Source organism: Pan troglodytes, chromosome 7 (genome assembly GCF_028858775.2).
Source record: "Pan troglodytes isolate AG18354 chromosome 7, NHGRI_mPanTro3-v2.0_pri, whole genome shotgun sequence".
Classification (NCBI taxonomy): Eukaryota; Metazoa; Chordata; class Mammalia; order Primates; family Hominidae; genus Pan; species Pan troglodytes.
The window spans coordinates 45716845-45731494 of NC_072405.2; the positions used below are offsets into that span (position 1 = coordinate 45716845).

At 47.0% G+C, this 14650-nt stretch overlaps 1 long non-coding RNA gene across 4 annotated transcripts; it reads right to left on the reverse strand.

Moving 5' to 3' along the window:
* Positions 1-706: 706 nt before the first annotated feature.
* LOC101058554 (uncharacterized) lies at positions 707-7030 on the reverse strand. Of its 4 annotated transcripts, none has more exons than XR_010159488.1 (4): positions 6808-7030; positions 3751-6207; positions 3553-3639; positions 707-2960 (listed from the first exon to the last, which is right to left on the reverse strand). It is a non-coding gene; the product is annotated as an uncharacterized LOC101058554 (long non-coding RNA). The 4 variants fall into 4 exon arrangements; XR_010159489.1 differs by lacking the exon at positions 707-2960 and having other exon boundaries at positions 2967-3639; positions 3751-3875; positions 4447-6207; positions 6808-7024; XR_008536702.2 differs by lacking the exon at positions 3553-3639.
* Positions 7031-14650: the final 7620 nt, after the last annotated feature.

Below are 14650 nucleotides of genomic sequence, written 5' to 3' on the forward strand. Positions count from 1 at the left end.
CAACCACCTGGATAAACTAAAGCAACTCCCTAAATGCCTCTCAAAGATTTTGATCTCAAAGAATGTGGAGGGAAAGATGATTAAAATAATCAGCAAATAGCTCTCCACTTCCAGATCCACAAAGCCAGGAATCCCATTGGCCTGCAGTGTTGCTGAAGTAACCTCCCCAGGATCTCTGACTGCCCAGGCCATCAAGGCCAGGACCCAACATAATGAAAGCACCTAGGCTCCAAAGCCTGAGCACCTCTCCCCTCTGCTAGGCATGAGACTATAGCTGAATATAACTGGAGGCTGGAAGAGAAGTTATCCATCCCTAAAGAAAAGCCTCGGAAAATGTCCAGTGGCTTCTAGGCCGGTCTCAGCAGATTCCAGAGCCACCCAGCATCCCCCACCTGCCAAGGGCCTCCCACCTGTCCCACCCTGGCCTGGCTGTCAAACCGGATGCAGATTCTCCACTGCCGATCTCACCTTCCTGGCTGAGAAATCTCCAAGATCTACACCCTAATTGCTCTTTAAAAATAAGTTACACTTTTCACTTCCTGGAGTCCGCCAAATGGCTAGTGGGGAAGAAAAAAATGTAAAGCAGAAAAAGGTAGAAAAAACAAAGCCACATTATCAGGCAGCTTTGATCTCAAGACTGTTTCATTACTGCACTCTGGGTTAAAAGGAGAAGGAGGAAAAAAAGCAACACTTCAGGCAGGAAATGTCTATTATTCAGAAATGTAATATAATTATGTGTCTGCATGGCCCGTTTATCAGCCGGCGTTTTCTGGGAAGGATGTGGTGGAGTTAGACACATCGTCTCCTCTCCTCACCGGCTCCCTCCCACCCTACAGCCCCCTTCTCCCCCCTCTTCCTTTTTTTTTCCTCCAGGACACTTCCAATTTCCCAGGTTTCGTGACCACTTACATGTCTTTCCTGAGTGTTTTTATATAGCGTAGGAAATTGGGTAATGAAAGCCGAGTCATACATTTCTGCTTTATGTTTCCAAAGAAGCAAGTGTGACTGTCAGGTTTACAAAAGATTGTTTATGTTCACTGGCGTGAAATGGGGAGCCAGCGTTGGGAGCAGAGAGAGAGAAAGGCCGGCCAGGCTGGGATGACAGCGGAGCATTCATCGTCCACGCTACAGCAGACAAAGCGCGGTCCCTGCCTGACAGGGACCATAAATCATGGGCGGGAGTTGCTGTACCTACAGCTTATACCATTCCAGATGACAAACACACAATAATCCACACAGCACAGGCTTTCTCCCGCTCGCCTCTTCCCCACCCAGTGCCTGTTCCCTCTCCTCTTCCTCACCTTCCTCCCACTGGCTTCCCTCATTTTTTTCCTTGTACCCCCTGGGGTTTCCCACTCCTCTCTCCCCTGTGCCTGCTCCTGGCTGCCTTTGCCTCTTCTCTCCCCAGCTTGTCTCACTTCCTTCCTTTCTCCTTGTTCCTTTTCTCCCTCCTGCCTGGTGTGCTCACGTCTTTTTTGGAAATGTCTTCTTTGTTCCTCTTCTCTGTTTCTCCCTCTTCTGCCTCCCTTCTTCTACTCCTTGTTAATCTCCCTTTGTATTTGCAACCTTTATTTCCTTTTTTTTTTTTCTATTTTTTCTTGCTGTCTCTCTCCTCTACCTATCCCCTGCCCTCCCCTCTCCTTCCCTTTCCTCTCCTCTCTCCTCTCTCCCTCATCCCTTCTGGTTTACCCATAGCCCCAGTCTGCTAAGAATAATTTGCCCTCTACCCTGCAGATCCCTTTGGTATGGAAACAAAGAGAGGAGAGGGCACATTCTCCAGCAGTGGGAGCCTCAGCACTGGGGCCATGCTGGACCCCAGAGGGAGGCCAACCCTGGGGACAGGACAGGGGCTCTGGCTTATGACCACCTGACCCAGGCTGGGCTTCCTCCCAAACAGCCAGAGCAACTTGACATCCGAGTGCCAGGGCAGAACCACAGCCAATCCACAGAGCAAAGGAAAAGGCAGTGGGCACAGTTCCATGTTTATGAGTTGGTTCTTCTTCCCCAGGTCAAGGAAACTCCTTCCTCACTTAATGCTGTTTCTAAGCTGTCAAGGGTTTAAGCTGAGGAAACTCCGGAAGGGCATTTTCAGTATTGGTACCTGCTTTCTGTGCGCATGACTGTGTATGGGAAGGTTGGTGAGGCAAGGAGGGTGTCTCTGTGTGTCAGAGCTTCCCTCATTTCACAGCTGTGCCAGGATTTTCAGCAAGAGCCTTGATATGAAAGACTAAATCTAAGAGGCTTCTCGTACACACCTTGTTCCATCTGTTTACAACTCAGCTCCCTCTGAAAGTTGAGTTATAAGGAAGTCCCCCTTCCTCATGCCCTCCGTTCCCTGAAGAACACCCTCCTTTTCCCTGAGTAATGAGATTCTTGTGAGATAATAGGTAAAGTGAAGATAAATCATTTTGATGATTTTCGTTCAACGATCCCTGGATCAGGGTTAGGGGCTCACTCATAAGAGGACTAGCTTGGCTAATAGCTCATTTCTGATTTAACATCACATGAAGCACGGGGGTTATTGTTTACAATCTGAAATGCAATCTAAGTTTACACTGCAGTTAATCCAGTATTTTTAAATGCCAAACTACTGGTACTCAAGAAATCATCTAGACACAGTCTTGCCAGGCAGCTGGAGCTTCAGACTTCTGGGACCCAAAGAGGCTTAGCTCAAGGTATAAGGAGTGGTTCACAAGAATGGCTTCCAGCTCCCAGCCCAGGGATAGCTTCAGATGATCTGGGCTGTCAGAGAGTGGGCTGTCCACACAGCAAGTCAGAGACCCTCACTGTGTTTGCCCTTTAAGGTTTGCAGAACCTCGCAGTACAACAGGAAGAGTCCGTTTGACTCAGAGCTGGGCATGAGCTGGAGGCGTGGAGGGTGGTGGTCTCTCAGGAGGTACTGGAGTCCAACTGGTCCTTTTTCCCCAGAGCTCCCGTGGCAGTCCACTGCCAAGATCCTGCTAAAAGGAGAATGGCCCATGTTGAAGAAAACTGGGTGACCACATTCCAGGATAATTAATGAAGCCTAGTAAGAAAGAAACCAGCAATCAAGCCAGAAACAGAAAATGATCCCTCTCATGCCTCCTCCCTGAGCTATGACTTGCTGGGAAGGGAAAAGGACTATCTGGCTGGACAACCCTTAAATGGATGCGTCCTCATTAACGGAGGATTTAATTCATCAAAGTGACAGCGACTCTATTTATATAATCTCCTTCAACAGGGCTGAGGGTCGGGCTATGCGGTTTCTTACCTTTCCCTTTCCTTCTTCCTTCTTCTCTCTCTCTCTCTCCTCTCCCTGCCCGCTCCTCTCCTCCTGCCCCCTTAGCTTTTCTAATAGGGCCATGGCAAGATTTAAAGAGGAGGGTAATTTCAAGCAGAGAATTGTTCCACTATCTCCCCAGAGTCTTCTTAATAGACCCCCTCAGCCCTCCAATTTGGCCTGGAAAACAGCACAGTCCTGTTCCAGAAGCAAGGATGACAGCAAGTGCTGCCCAGAAGCCTGGTGGGGGAAGGGAGAGGGCCTCCCTGCAGGCAGGAACGTGCATTACATACCACACCACATGCCACGCCGTCAGGGATCAGACAGCAGCCCTGGCAGACTCTCAGAGAGCCCCTCATTTTACGGATGAGGACACTAAGCTGGGAAGAGAGGGAGTGCCATGCTCAAGGCTGCACACTGATCATGGAAGAGCAGGACCCAGGCCTCCCAGGAACCAGGGCTCCCCCTCCTCCCCCAACTCTGCTTGCTACCTCCACAACTCCAAGTGTGGCAGCTGCTGAGAACACTCCCCTGGTCAAACAGCTCCCCACCGTGCTGGCTCCTTCCTGTGGGTGGAGGCGTCCTCTTCTGTAATCATTTTTTATTAGGATTAACTCTGTGAATTGTCATTGTTAAAAATAGTTACCGTTTATGAAATACTTACCATGGGTGAAGCCCTGTGCTACGTGCTTTCCCTAAATTAATCTTGTCCATATTGTAAGGTGGGTACTACCTTCTCACTCATATTTTAAGATGAAGAAACAGCCTCGAAGAGATTAAATGACATGCCCAAACAGAAGGTGACTAACCGTTAAGCCCATTCTTCTAGCCACAAGCTATAATGCCACTTTTAAATCGAAATGACTCCCAGAGGGCATTAAATTAAGCTCTTTACATTTTCCTGTGGATGAATGCAACTGGAACTTTGTATTCAAAAAGACATTTCCCCAGCCCAGAGCTCCCTGCCACTGGAGGAAAAAGCAAAGTTTCCCCCTCGTTTCTGATTTGCCTGAGGCTCAAGTTCTGCTCCCCCAAAGTAGATTCCAGGGTAAGGGGGATCTCCTTGTAAGGCTGACATGTATCACATAGCCAAACTGCCAGGTAGTGGGCAGCAGCAGCTGTCCACAGGTCACCCCCAGAGTCCACAGAACCTTCTGGAAAATATCTACTTCCATCCCTTTTCTTACCCTCAATATAGAATTCCACCCAGGCTTGTCCCAGGCTTGTAAGGGCCCATGTTGTAGCTGAATTAATTGGGCCTATTAGAGTCCAGAAAAGAAAAATGAGTCCCGGCCCCTCCTACTCGGGCCATTAGTCACTCACGGCAGAATCCTAGGCCCAAAGAACAGTTCCCTTCCCAAGGAAGAAGAGAAAGTGGGGGTGGAGAGGGAGAACACAAAACAAAAACGCCAGGAGGCCCCTGGGCAAGGGAAGTCCCTTTCTTCTAAGTTGGGTCACAATCACACCCCATCCGTCAGCACCAGGATGAAAGGCCTATAAAACCAACACAGCGCCTGAGACTGTGTGAAAATATATATCCTGATGTGTCAGGAATACCTGGCGCGCCTTTAACCTCAACTTCAGATGAACCAACACGCCTCGGAGCACATTTATATGCAAAGGCATATAATATGTCCCCTGTATCTAATTATCTGTCAACCTGAGGCAGTTTGTTTTCCAAATCGGCCTCTCGGCTGTGACTTTACGAGGTCATAAAGAAAACGATGCCACTCTGCGCTGAAACGCAAGGAGAGCCTGGATCAACAAATTATACTCCTTAATGGTGTCTCGGGCCTGGAGAGTCAGGCCTGGCAGGGAGAAAGGAGGCACAGACCCGCTTCCCTACACCCTGCCTTCTGCTGAAGAACAGAGAAAGGGGTGCATGAAGCATGAGGTAACCCTAAGAGGCCCCATAGCATCAGACGCAGGTCAAGGCTGAGTAGAAGTGATTTCCTTCTCCAGCTCAGCTTCCTCAGTTTTTCAGCTCTTTATGTGCAACGTCTGTCTGCAAAGTCTGGACACCTCCGGAGACACAACCGAGCTGGATGTCTCTGCAGCCTTCAATATCACCTCGGGCCTTCTTGAATTGTCCTGTGCCCTGGAGCATCTTTTGCTCCTGGGACCCCAAGGATTTTTGGTTGCAGAGGGGAAAACTTTAATCCATTCCATGTGCAACAGCTTCTGCCTTCAGGCATCCAAACATCAAGATCCTGTATTCCACAAAAAAGTTGGTTGCAGCCGGGCGCGGGGGCTCATGCCTGTAATCCCAGCACTTTGAGAGGCCGAAGTGGGCAGATCACCAGAGGTCAGGAGTTTGAGACCAGCCCGGCCCACATAGTGAAACCCTGTCTCTAGTAAAAATACAGAAATTACCCAGGCATGGTGGGTGGCACATGCCTGTAATCCCAGCTTCTCGGGAGGCTGAGGCAGGAGAATCACTTGAAACTGGGAGGCAGAGGTTGCAGTGAGCCATGATCGCGCTGCTGCACTTCAACCAGATGACAGAGTGAGATTCCGTCTCAAAAAAAAAAAGTTGGTTGGAAGATATTTTATTCCACTGTTGTATCTGGGAGAAGAAGGCTTGGGTGACTCCCTTAAACTTCTAAGCAAGAGGAGAAAATGTATCCTCCCAAAGCAGGGAAGGTAGGTGGCAGCAACAGCAGCAGGAATGCTTTGTCGCTAGTGAGGCCATCTCTCTCCTGCCAAGCTCAGCACCACATGCGCGCACGCGCTCACACACACACACACACACGTGCACACACAAAGGGAGAGGGCAGAGGGGTGGTCTCGCACACAGTCTTCAGCTCCTATTAGTCCTCCTCTGATCTTTAGCACATTAATTAGGAAGTTTGTCAGGAACCAGCCGTGAACTCCAGCCGCTCCTCTCTGGGAGTGGTAACAGCGCCAGCGAAATCTAAGCTGCAGGAATTCCTCTAGCCACGCTGCTCCTATGATTAATGATAGAAAGGAATAAAAAAAAGAGGGGTCAACAGCTGAGTGCAAAGCAAGTTGCTAGACAGGGAGTAATTAAGATACTTGGGTAAATATGATTAATAAGCTCAAACTGGCAGGGTGTGCAGTAAACAAGGACTAACCAGATGGTCCCCTCTCTTAGGAGAAGGCTGGGCACTTAGAAACAAGGGGGAATGGGGGTGCGGGGGAGACTGAAGGAGGAGGGAAAGAAGGGCAGCTTGGAAGGTGTGATTGCAATGTTACTTTCTTTAGCTGACCCTATCTAGAGGAAAAGGTTGGGTCCCCCGGGAGGGATCAGGACAGGGAGGTGGCTTGGGTAGGCACTCTGCCGGCCCTCTTATCACAGGCAGCAGACACAAAGCTGGACATAGAAGGACTCCTGCTCAGACTCAAGGCCGCACTTCTAAAGCTGCTCTGGTCCTACTCCCTTCTCCCCCTACCCTTCTGCCACCCCTGATTCCCTGCTTTTTCCCTCATTTACCAGCAAGCTGCAGACAAGACATACAGTCCACAGGTCAGTGTCACCAGATTCATTCACTTTGGCTGCAAAGCACCACGCACCCCAGACCAGGTACCTTCAACAACAGAAATGTGCTGTCTCACAGTTCTGGAGCCCAGAAGTTCAAGGTCAAGGTATGGACAGGGTCAGTTCCCCCTGAACGCTGTGAGGGAGCATTTATTCGAGGCCTCTCCTCCAGCTTCACATGGGCTGCTGGCCACCTTTGGTGTCGCTTGGCTTGTAGACGCGTCGCCCAGATCTCTGCCATCATCTTCTCATGGTGCTTTCCCTGTGGGTGTGTCTTTGTCCAACTTCTGCGTTTTTATAAGGACACTGGTCAAACTAGGTCAGGGCCAACCCTAATGACTTCATCTTAGCTAATTATAGCTTCAAGGACACTATTTCCAAATAAGGTCACATTCTGAGGTGCTGGCAGTTAGAACTTCAACATTTGAATTCGGGGCACACAATTCAATCTTTAGTAGCCATTTATAAGGTTTGAAAGCAAACCAGGTCCTACTCAGGACTGAATTGGGACCAAAAAAAAACACAAAGCTGTCATAGCAATGTGGGAAGGAGGATGTGGCAAGGACCCCCATCTCTCAGCTCATTGCTAAAAATTATGCCTCTCCTAAGTCCTAAACAATACCTTAGAAAGTGCATCCTTTGGTGTGTGATGTCAAGGAGACACTTGATGCTTCCAGAGATGATGTTGAGAAAGAACCATGGTTGGGTGTCCCCTAAGATCCTAGTTAACAGGAAATATCTGCAGGCCCCAGAAAAGAAGACTCAAAAGATTTACCTTAAGTAAGTGGAGAAGTGCTAATACATTTCATCTGCAGCTATGGGCGGCTCCACACTAAGGACAAGGCACTGCTGGGGAGACATAATTAGATCCTGCTGTAAAGGAGCCTGCAGTCTGTATTCCTGTATTAGTTCCCTGTGGCTGCTGTAACAGATGGCCACCAACTGGGTGTCTTAAAACCACAGACTTATTCTCTCACAGTTCTGGAGGTCAGAAGGCCAAAATCAGCGTTGCTGGGATGAAATCAAGGTGTCAGTGGGACTGTGCTCTCTACAGAGGTGCTGGGGGAGTCTGGTAGCCCCTACATTCCTTGGCTTGTGGCCTCATCCCTCCAGTGTTCAAGGCCGGTATCTTCACATTCACATCTCATGCTCTGTCTTCACATTGCACTCTCCTCTGTGTGAAAAGCTCCCTCCACCTCCCTTTTGTAAGGATACATATGATTTCATTTAGGGCCTGGCTGGATAATCCAAGACCATCTTTCCATCTCAACATCCTTAACTTAATCTCATCTGCAAAGACCATTTCTTCCCAACCTTCCATAATTCCCATAAAATTTTCTTCTTCCAGTGACTTCTCTCAACTGATCTGCATGGAACTAGACAGCCCAGTCTCTTCCTTGATCTCACAGATAAGGAAAGCCAGGCCCATGGAGGGCAAAGTGTACTTCTTCACAGAAAGTCCAAAGTCAGGATTGGGTGAGGGCTTCGTGGGGACTTAAACTCTTCCTATAAATCAGTTCCCTATCTTTTTTATATTACGTATCTATTTTAAAATTTTTTTAAGAGGGTGTTGAAAATGATAGTGTTGCCAACTTTTTTATTTGGCCAAGTAAAAACATTTAAAAAAAAACAGCTGCCATATATTTATACTTCTTAAAGAAAGACATCTTAATTTTAAAAAGCAAAGTAAGAAAGATTAATCCCAGAACAAAGTATAGTCCTCCCAAAAAGACTATTGGCAACTCCGCACGCTCCATACACTCCACACTGGTCTTCATTTTATTGTGTCCAAGGTTGTAACAATTCATTAAGGACCTGCTATTGAAAAAAAATCCTTCCGTGCACCATAAACCTATTTTCAGTGGATGATTCAGTTGGGCTTCTCCCAGGGGAAGTGCCCACAAATGTGAACCCCACAGAGACTCAGGGGAGAAAAAGGAGGAGCTTCATCAGCCTTGCTAAGAGGAGGCCTTGTTCTCATCCTCCTGCCCCATAGGAAACATTCTCAATCCCCAAAGGCAAGTGCGGCACTGACCAGACCAGTCTGGGGGGCCAACCAGACCGTGCAGCCCAGCTGCCAGGGCACCCGGCCTCCTCCCAACCTCCGGCAAGTCACAGACCTTTCTCTCAATTATGGAGCTCAGCAAACATCCTCAGAATGTTTCTTTCATTATGGGGTTTTGTCTTCGCAGAGATGCACTTGGTAGGAGTGCGATACTCTGGCTGGTGAAGAACTTCCTGGTGTCTTCCTCTTTCCCCCTGAAATAAAGTAATTATAGAACGGGTGTGATGGCTCACACCTGTAATCCCAACACTTTGGGATGCCGAGACAGGCTGATCACTTGAGGTCAGGAGTTCCAGACCAGCCTGGCCACCATGGAGAAATCCCGTCTCTACTAAAAATACAAAAAATTAACTGGGCATGGTGGCGGGCACCTGTAATCCCAGCTACTTGGGAGGCTGAGGCAGGAGAATCACTTGAACCAAGAAGGTGGAGGTTGCAATGAGCCGAGATCACACCATTGCACTCCAGCCTGGGCAACAAGAGTGAAACTCCATCTCAAAAAAATTTTTAAAAAGTTTTTAAAAAGTAAAGTAATTATAAACCAAAAAAAAAAAAAAAAATGAACAGCGTCTTCACAGAATAATGCTGTGGGAAAGACTTTTTATTGAGAACTTAACTGCCCTTCCAAAATGCCAGTCTCCACCCCTTTCCTTGCTAAATGCTTTTCTCCCAGACAGGGTGACAATTCTGCTCTGAAGTCCCAAATCTGACCAGTGAGCATATGTGGGAGTAGTTCAGCAGACATCTAATTTATTCCCATAATGACATGGGAGATACGTCCTCCCTCTTTCTGGGGCATTACCACTTGGCAGGAGGAGATTTTATTCTCAATAGCTCGTTTACTTTCCTCCCAATTTGCCATTTGTAACAATAGAATCAGGATCAAGCAGATAAGATCAGATGCTATACCAAAGTCAGGACCGATGCAACCTCACAGTCTCTTAAAGGGTGGCCAGGACAGGGCAGCCACTGTCATCACCTGTCTACCTAAGGCTCTGGGCAAACTTCTCATCCAAAGGGCCGTGACAGCAGTAGAGCAGTGGTTGCCAAGATGGTTGGATCACTTCATTCTTTAGTGCAAGATGAGGTCCTAAACTCCAACCAGCCCCCATGAAAACTTACAAAAAAAAAAAAAAAAAAAACCTTTAATTAGGGAAATGAGCACAAGAGAATCAACTCAACAAAATTATGGGCACCGGATGTATGCCCAGCACTGCACCAGGCCTTGGAGAGGCAGAGTTTCTGCCCTCAAGGAGGTCACTGTGCAGGAGCCCGATGCTGGATACCCACAAGTGCAATGTAAGGGCTGTAATAAATGTGTACAGTGAGCGTAAGCACGGAGGAGGGGCTCTGTTTTCAGTGTGGGTTCCCCAGAAACAGACTCCAAAGCAAAGCTTCAGGTACAAATAGATCATTCGAAGTAAACTGAAAAACCACTGATAGGGGAGTGACGAAGTGACCCAGGGGAGGGAAGGAAGCCAGGCAGGGTTCATTGTCACCAGTTGCTACACCAGACAGGGGGAGCTCAGCTCCATGGGAGACCTCTCTGGGCTATCTTGCCTCAGAAATATCCTGTCCAGGGGTGGGGAACCAATAGTCATTGGTAGAGGGGTCTCCTAGGGAGGTAACCCCCAACATTTTCAACCTGTCCCATGCAAGGGCAGAGTGAGCAGACAGAGAAAGCCTTCAGGTAGAATAGCTGGTGCTGGCCATTGGAAGTCACACTGCCTGTGCAAATATTGTAAATGCCACAGGGACTCGGGTGCAGCACCCATGACAGCTGCTATAGACACGTGTGTTCCACCTAAAGTGAGGAGGAGGTCAGGAGGCTCCAAAGGAGTGTGGACATTTGAGCTGGGCCTTGGCAGATGCACCAGTGATGGCTAGGCAGAGATGTGCAGAGAGCATCAGGGAGGGAGGACATTTGTTCCAAAGTAAAGGGAAAGAGTGAACAAAGCAACAAAGCCTGGGAAGTGCATGATTTGTTTCAACACCTTCAGATGGCATGGGATTCTAGCTGTTGTGTAGACAGAAGGTCCAGCCAGGCAGCTGGAGAGTCTCAGAGAGGCAGACTAGGGCTGGACTGTGAAGACCTTGGCATCTCCTGCAGACACACAGGGAGACATCGTGGCTTTTAAATAAGAGAGAGACATGGACACAGGGAAGTCTTCACGAACTTGCTAGTCCCATGCCAGTCAGGGCAGGCCATGAGGACTTCACATGTTCTCTGCAGGGCCTGGTACATTGAGGGGAAAGAGTGATATCAATGCAAGGCTCGAGTGTGGTGGGTGAACACATGGACTCAGTAGCACTAATGAAACTAACTCCTCATAAAACAAACAGCCAACAGAAGCATTTAAAAGAATGAAAATAAAAAGGACTTTCCAAATTGATGGTGTGCATCAGGGTGTGTGGGACCCCACACTCCTGGCCTGCAACAGGCTCTTATTTCAAGGCACGCTGGACTTGTCCCCATGGGAATATCTGCTGGGCCAAGCTTATCAGAGCATGTCTTCTCTGTCTGCAGTCACCACCACCTGAGACCCAAGAGCTGGCATCAGTACCCATGCTCCTGGATTCAGACTACCTACCTTTGCAGGGGGTAGTGGTACAGGGACAAGAAATTCCCTGTCGCTGTTTTTAAAAAGTTTGGCCTATGGTTTTGTGTATCATCAGAGCAAATTGAGTTAAGGAAAGAAAAAGGAATTGAAGGTTTACCCAATGCTGACGCATACCCATTTTCATTCATTCTAGCCAATCTTGGACATTACTGATGTATTACTGAGATTTCATTCCAGTTGCTCCATTGTAAAGCCAGTTGGCTAGAGGCTTTATTGAGATAACACCCTCACAACTGCTATCACAAAGTTCTAAGAAGGACTACCAATTTCAAAATAGAAACCAGCAAATGAAGTTATTAGAGATCAGGTCTGGCCCTGAAGGCTTCTCTACAAAGGAGGCCTGTGGTAGGCAGACTTCTAAGAGGACGCCTACTGATCTTCACCTCCTGGTATGCACTTCCTTGTAAAATCTCTCCCCCTTGAGTGTGATATGGATCTAGTGACTCACTTCTAATGAACAGAATACAGCAAAAGTGATGGGTTGTCTCTTCAGAGATTAGATTACAAAAGGCTGTGAGTTCTGTCTCATATTCACTTGCTCTCTCTCTCTCTCTTTGATGAAGCAAGCCACCATGTGGTGAGCTGCCCTACTGAGAAGCTCACATAGCAAGGAGGGCAGCCTCCAGCCTGCAGCCACCGAGAAACTGAGGTCCACAGGGACTGAACCCTGCCAATAACCTCTTGATGAGCTTGGAAGTCAATCCACCCCCAGTTAAGCTTGGAGATGACTGCAGGCCCAGCCATCACCTTGACTACAGCCTCACGGCCAACCCAGAAGCAGAGAGCCCGGCTAAGGAATGGCCAGATTCCTGACTCACAGAAACTATGAGATAATAAATGTGATTTGTTTTAAGTCACTAAGTTTTGGGGTAACTTATTACATCACAATAGATAAATATGTTCATTGTCATTTTCTAATATTATTTTCAAGACATTTCTATTATATTTTGTAGTATGTCTATTATTATTTTCTAATATTATTTTCTAGACATATTTTCCATAACTGTTTTCTAGACATATTTTCTAATTTATTTATTAGAAGAGACAATGAAGGGAGACACACTCAGAAAGATTAAGACCAAGAGAGGGTTGAAAGTCTTGCCGTTGGTATAATACATCTTGGCAGGGGTGAGCCTTTCCATGGACAGCTGGGTCTCTGCAGAATGTTAGAGCAGAGACCCTGGAAAAACCCTCCACTCTTTGATGTGTTCGCTTATGTTGAAATTCTGCAATTAGTCTTTTCTGTACCTTAAAGTTCTTTCCTCTTATTAAATACACTACACTTGGAGTCAGACAACACAAAATCTCACCCCGGGTTCTTACTTCATTAACTGTGTGATTCTTAATAAGTCATTTATGTATCCCTCAAACTATGTTTAAGGAACAAAAATATGAATTTTGGAAATTTACTTTTCTATATCCATGTTTCATTTTAGAAGAGGAATAAATAACACCTGACTTATAGAACTCTTGGGACTCTTTGAGGTAGTTAAATGTGGTAAGATGGTTGCAAGTGTCTTTTAAATAATAAAGAACTCGCACGGTGGCTGAAGCCTGTAATCCCAGCACTTTGAACGGCCAAGACAGGCAGGTCACCTGAGGTCAAGAGTTCAAGACCAGCCTGACCAACATGGCAAAACCCCATCTCTACTAAAAATACAAAGTTAGCTGGGTGTGGTGGCGGGTGCCTGTAATCCCAACTACTTGGGAGGTTGAGGCAGGAGAATTGCTTGAACCCAGGAGGCAGAGGTTGCAGTGACCCAGGATGGAGCCATTGCACTCCAGCCTGGGCAACAGGAGTGAAACTCCGTCTCACAATAAATAAATAAATAACAATAAAGAACTCTGTACAGAAAAGGAACATTTTAAGTCTCTTTTGTGGGCTCTCCCATATGGGACACTCTCCAAACCATCATTAGACTGCTATGTTAAGTAAGATGGACTTTTATAGGCCTTTTCCTGGAAGTAGCTTTTAGGGAGGAAGTTGAAGTAGAAGAAAATCAGCCTTTCAGATGCACTGATTTAATCTTCCCCACAGCTCATAAGGCAGACACTCATTATTCCCCTTTTACTGATGTTGAAACCAAGGCTTAGAGACCTCAAGCAACTTGCTGTTAGTCACACAGCGATTAAGGGACTGAGTCCAGATTCAACGCACAGTAACCTGGAGGGCCAAGCCCTGTTCTGTAAGATGCATTTTCTTGTACTCTCTGCTTCGCACCTTCCAGAAGAGCAATTTCTGTCCTTTCTCCTTCTTTGTTTCTATGTTCCCATCAAACATGCTGTGACACTTCACACAAACAGCCACGTACACAAATCAATTGCAATCAGCTGTATTTCTCTCCTGATGTTAAAAGACTCGTAAAGGAAAATGCACTTGTTTCAAACACTCTTTTCTGACACTAAATCAACTCTCCACCATTGGTGGAATTTCTGCACAAATTGAGCTGGGCCCTCATGAGACCAAGATTTACCAGTATAAATCCCAGGTTTGTAGGGGCTGTCTAGTTGCATTACTAGAAAAAGCTGATCTGGCAGCTGAGTTTTCTGTGCATTGGTTGGTTGCATCTTCTTGACTCCTAATTCAAGCCAGGACACTTGGCAACTCACTTTCTAGTAAGTGATGTGGAGGCTGCCGGGGTGGGTGTGTTCAGTGCCAAGAGCTGTCCTTACCCCATCACATCTCACCCCTGCAACCCAAGGAAATGTCAATCAGAACTACTGTCTTCTGCAGAAACATCCAAGCTTCCTAATAATACATTGCACAGGAATCATGGTTCTCATGGGATACTCACCAAATCTGTTTCATCCACAGCGACTTTGCTTCTTTGATGCCTATCAGGCAGGCTGACATCTACAGAAACTTCACAGGTTCCAGGGCTGCAGTTAACTCTGTGACCCTGAACACCTACAATTTCTCCTTGCCTTGGTTTCTCTTATTTAGATCTGCCCTCCGAATCAGCTTCCTTATTTATACAGTGAGAATATGAATATCTTCTGTACTTCATAGATATTAGAAGAGTTGAAGGGGTCTCCAGAAACACAAACCCTTTCCTTTTAACTATCCCAACAAGGTCATGGAACTTTTCCTTTTGTCTTTTTGCCTATCCTAACCAATCTTCCTAACACCAAGCCAGAAGGTTTTGTGGCAAAGGAGCACAGTCATGATCAGATTTGCATTTAAAACACAGGCTGCCAACTAATTT